At 52.3% G+C, this 5,302-nt stretch overlaps 1 pseudogene; it reads left to right on the top strand.

The window, feature by feature from the left end:
- Positions 1-926: 926 nt before the first annotated feature.
- LOC139049955 (uncharacterized) lies at positions 927-3,863 on the top strand (annotated as a pseudogene).
- Positions 3,864-5,302: the final 1,439 nt, after the last annotated feature.

The raw sequence follows: 5,302 nt of genomic DNA on the forward strand, positions 1-5,302 counted from the left end.
CCGTAGCAGAAGCGTTGGAGAAAGCAATGACGCGCTTTGTGACAAATCTCACCCGCTGGTGCTGTCCTCTCAACTAGCTCCGTGGCTTCAAGTAACTAATAAAGCCAATATTGAGGATGCGGTGTCGGGTCTACCGCGGAGTCCACCTATTGAACTATCGACCGCGCAGCCATTCAGGAATAACGACTCATCAAAGCCATCAACTTCTGAGAAAGTCGACCATATCGGTCTCTCCGATATATATGGAATAGAGAAACTCAAGATGCACCTTCGTTAGGAAAGGGATCACCTTCATGGAACACGAAACGATCGGCAGAAGCGCCATCGAACACTGCACGGTGGAAGTAATCACGGGAAAGAGGAGGAAGGAGAGCACTTTCCTGGTGAACGTCTACAGCAATCCGTCCCACGGACAACAGAAATTCAAGGCACTCTTCCACAAAGCGAGTTCAGTCGCGGGGAGCAATACGCTCGTAGTGTGCGGAGACTTTAACGCTCCGAGCCAAGACTGGGGCTACCACAGAACGACGGTCAAGGGGAGAGAGCTGATGCAAGACGCCACCGACGTGGGACTGAACCTAATCACGGATCCGGCCTTTCCCACCAGGATCGGCACATCGGTTACGAGAGACACCACTCCGGACCTTACCTTCGTCAAAACTGACGGAGGATCGAGAGAAGCAACATGGAGAAACACGGACCAAGAGCTGGGCAGCGATCACTACATCGTAGAGGTCGTCGTACCGCTCGAAGGCCAAGGGAACAGCGGCATAAGGAAGCATCGCATTACGGACTGGGACGCCTTTCGAAAGGCGCTACCCGCGGTGCAACTGGACATTACAGACATCGAGCAATGGGCGGCCAACGTCGTTGAGACGACGGAAGGAGCCACCAGAGAGCTGGAGACGGACGAACGGATAGACAAGATGGACAGTCGGCTGGCCCACCTGATAGAAGCCAAACAGTCCATAAAGGCGAGGTGGCAGAAGCGACGAACCAACCGAAGTCTAAGGAAGAAGATCGCCGAGCTCAACAGGCAGATCGAGGTCCACTGCAGGGTGCTATGCACCCAACAGTGGAACGAGGCCTGCAACGAAGCCGACGGACAGATGCACAAGGGCAAGACGTGGAACATGCTGCGGCACCTCCTCGACGAAACCAAGACCAAGGGCCACCAACAAAACAACCTGGCCAGGATCCTACACAAGGCGATCTGCGAACACGGGGAGGACGAGGTCAAGAAGCGCTTGGACGCCAAGTACCTACCGACCACCCCCACGGAAAGACACCCAGATTACCAAGGAAACGAGAACGAGACGCTAGACCGAGACATCCAGACGTGGGAAGTCAGAATTGCCCTGCAGGATCTCAATGGCAGGTCCGCCGCGGGTCCCGATCGAGTGACCAACAGAGCGCTCAAGAACCTCAACGAAGCGGCCATCGAAGCGCTCACGAACTTCTACAACAAGTGCTGGCAAGAAGGAAGGCTGCCCAAGCAATGGAAAGCAGCCAAGACGATCCTCATCCCCAAGCCTGGCAAGCCGCCCAACATAGAGAACCTCAGGCCGATCTCGCTGACTTCGTGCGTGGGAAACGTCCTCGAGCACGTTCTCATGAACAGGTGGCAGCGTTACCTGGAAGAATCGGAGCTTTACCCAAATTCCATCATCGGGTTTCGTAAGAAGCTCGGGACGCAAGACGCCATGATCTTACTGAAGAACGAGATCATCGACGATATGACGGGCACCAATGACAACAGAGCCATACTCGGGCTGGACTTGCAGAGCGCCTTCGATAAAGTGAGGCACTCGGCTATCTTGGCCCAAGTATCCAGGCTAAACATGGGCAGAAGGACTTACCAGTACATCAAAGACTTCTTGACGGAACGGACCACCGAAATCTGCGCGGGAGACCTGAAGCTCGAAGAGAAGAAGCTGGGCAGCGTGGGAACTCCGCAGGGCTCGGTGATCTCCCCGCTACTCTTCAACCTCGTGATGATCGGGGTGGCCAAACGGCTAGAAAGAGTAGCGGGAGTCCGGCACACCATCTACGCCGACGACGTTACGCTATGGGTACCGGGAGGAAGCGACGGACACATCGAGACAACGCTGCAAGAAGCGGTCAACGCCATCGCGGAGCAGCTGGGCGGGTCTGGACTCGTATGCTCTCCGGCCAAGTCAGAACTGCTGGTGATTCCACCGACAGGAGCGGGCAGGAAAAGAAAGAATATGGAAGCCAAGTACGAGCGTCCCAAGATTACGATCAAGACAGCGGGAGGACAGGTAATACCGGAGGTCGAGAAGATTCGAGTGCTCGGGCTGCTCATCCAGCGAGACCGTGTTAACGGTGAAATGGTCAACAAGTTCGTGGGCAAAGCGGCCGCGGCAATGAGACTCATCAAGAGGGTGTCCAACAGAAGAGCGGGGATGAAGGAGGAGAGCCTGACTAGGCTCGTTCAATCCTTCGCAGTTAGCCACATAACGTACGTTGCCGCCTTCCACAACTGGAGGCCGAGCGAACGTAACAAGATAGACGCCACCATACGCAAGGCGTATAAGGCGGCACTCGGCCTCCTCGGGAGCACGAGTACCGAAAAATTCATGGCGCTGGGAGTCCACAACACGCTGGACGAAATAGCCGAAGCACAGTGAACGGCGCAACTCGAGCGTCTCTCTGAAACGAGAACCGGAAGACAGATACTGCGGGACCTTGGCCTCGAGCCGAGGGAAGCCAACCAGCAGGAAGACGTACCTATACCGGATAGCATCAACAGAAAGCTCAGGGTCTACCCGATTCCGAGGAACGTGAACCCCGAGCACAACAAGGAGCGGAGGTTGGCGAGGGCCAGGGCTCTCGTGGACCTCCACGCCAGAGAAGAAGGAGCCGTCTACGTGGACGCGGCGGAGTATCGAGGGAGCAGCGACGCATACGCGGTGGTGGCTGTCGGGGCATCGACGGGTGCAACGAAGACTACGGCGAGCGTCCGGACTCGAGAGGCACACCGGCCGGAGGAGGTGGCCATCGCCTTGGCCATCTCCGACCCCGGATGCACTACAGTGTTGTGTGACTCTAGAACGGCAGTGAAGAACTACGCCAAGGGTAGGGTATGTAGTGAGGCCGCGCGCATACTGAGCAAGGCCGAACACATCGAACACAAAAGACCTGTGGTGATCAAGTGGTTTCCGGCCCACATGGGCAGTGACGTGTCGGAACGCGGGAACGTGAACCACAACGAGACGGCCAACTCAGCCGCGCGAGCACTAACCAACCGCGCAGCTGCAAGCACGGCCGACTCGGAGTGTTGGTCGCGGTGCAGTGCCAAGGACAAGATGACCACCTTCAACGAAATAGTGAAGTGGTACAGACTTAACAGACAGACTATGCCGCCACCTCATCCGGGGCTTACCCGGAAGGAGGCAGTGCTATACAGGCAATTACAGACGGGGTCCCTGCTCACCCCGATGCTAGCTAAGCACGTGTGTCCGAGCGTGTACGCAAGTGACGTTTGTAGACTGTGCGCTAAGGAGAGAGCCACCGCGGCCCACATCCTTTGGGACTGTAGTATAAATCCGCGTGAAGCCAGCGAGAAGACAACGATCCCGCCGCAGCTAGAGGCTGCAACGAGGAGTTATGACCAAGAGACACAACTCAAGGCCGTCCAGCAGGTCTCGGCAGCTCTAGAGAGGCAGCGACCGCGCGAAACCGAGGAGAAGGGAGCAGCACCCCCAGGAAGGGGGCGGCGACCCTCTCGGATCCCCGGAAGTAGCGAGGCACGCAGACCTCGAGGAGCACAATGCACGAGACTGACGTAGTGGCCGCGTCGCGGTGAAAGCTTGTCCTCCCTGCGTGGAGGGAGCCTAACCGACTCTGCAGGCATTTTCACTAAAGTTGTTCTCTCTCTCTCTCAAGATGTAGATATGACTTAAACTTATGACTTCAGCGAACAAGATCGGCGATAGAGAAAATATGTAGCTTTGCGACCAACTACAAGGCAAAAAACTGCGTGGGAGAAATTCCGACTAAGAAGGACTTCTTTAAAGAGAGCGTTTTAGACCAAGCAGTCTGGGCTTCTCGGATGTATTCACCTTAGGAAGTTTAACAGTAATTCAGTGTAACTGTCATTCCATACTTTCCGCTGCAACATACTTATTATATCGGACTTCTAAATATTCTCCAGATATTATTATTTTACAGGAAGCTAGTCCTTGCTGCTGGTCAGACTTTTGATCTAAAAAACGTCCGAGGTTTCGATTTGACCACCTGTCCCTAGGCAGTATGTGTAGTTTATTTTGTATACCAGCCATAAACCTACTATACTGTAAGCTACTATAACCTGCCATAATGCTACTATACCATACCAGAAAATGTCACCGGACTGTGAAGTATTAACACTATATTTTATACTTCCTGACTGTACGCCTTCTTCTATAATTAACATGTACTTCCCCGCTGGAGTGCAACGTACCCGTTATCTCAATAACTCTATTGCTTGCAGTCAGGAGTACATCCTACTAGGGGAGACTTTTTTTTATTTTTATTTATAGAATACTGCGGATGCACGGTCCAACTGGGTGGTCGATACAAATACGGGAAATACAAAAGCAACAGCAACGAAAAAAGCAACAATAACCCAGGCTCAGAAAGGTTATCTCACAGTTTGACCACTTGTTTTGATAAGGTATTCTCATCATGTATCGTTGGGTTTCCAAACGGACACGTGTGGCAAAAGCTTAGGAAAATGAGTTTTCTTGAATAATTTCTATTGCTTAAATGCGAGCGCACATACTTTTGTTACGTAGAGGTGGCAGCATTTCGGACACCTGGAAGACTGGTGATTACGGAACAAACACTGATCACCTCCCTATAATTTTTGAAATGATTACACTGTAACCTAGTTTATAAGGTAGTGCGGCGCTGTGTTGTGACGTCATCGCGGTCTTGAAAGAAGCATTATTCCGTGCTGCATTATCACGCCTCTCGGGCCTATATATATTCCTGCGTACTGTTCAATAAACGTTCTTCGTTCGTCGTGTATATCTGGCGTTAGTCATATCAGTTTATATAGTCATATGGAACCTTTTATTAATTACGCAAAATTTGAAAATGCATTAAAATCAACTTTAGACGCACAGGAGGGCGTGGAGACGGATATAAAATGAATGAGCCTGTGTTCCGTTTTCGCAATTAAATATTCTCAATTAAGTGGGGCATCTGAATGCTGCAGAAAACAACCGGAGATGACTGAGCTCACTTCGCTTTTCTTCAAAATAAAACTGATACTATCAGTGATGCCATGTTTGGT

This window comes from Dermacentor albipictus, chromosome 9, assembly GCF_038994185.2.
Source record: "Dermacentor albipictus isolate Rhodes 1998 colony chromosome 9, USDA_Dalb.pri_finalv2, whole genome shotgun sequence".
NCBI classification, from domain to species: domain Eukaryota; kingdom Metazoa; phylum Arthropoda; class Arachnida; order Ixodida; family Ixodidae; genus Dermacentor; species Dermacentor albipictus.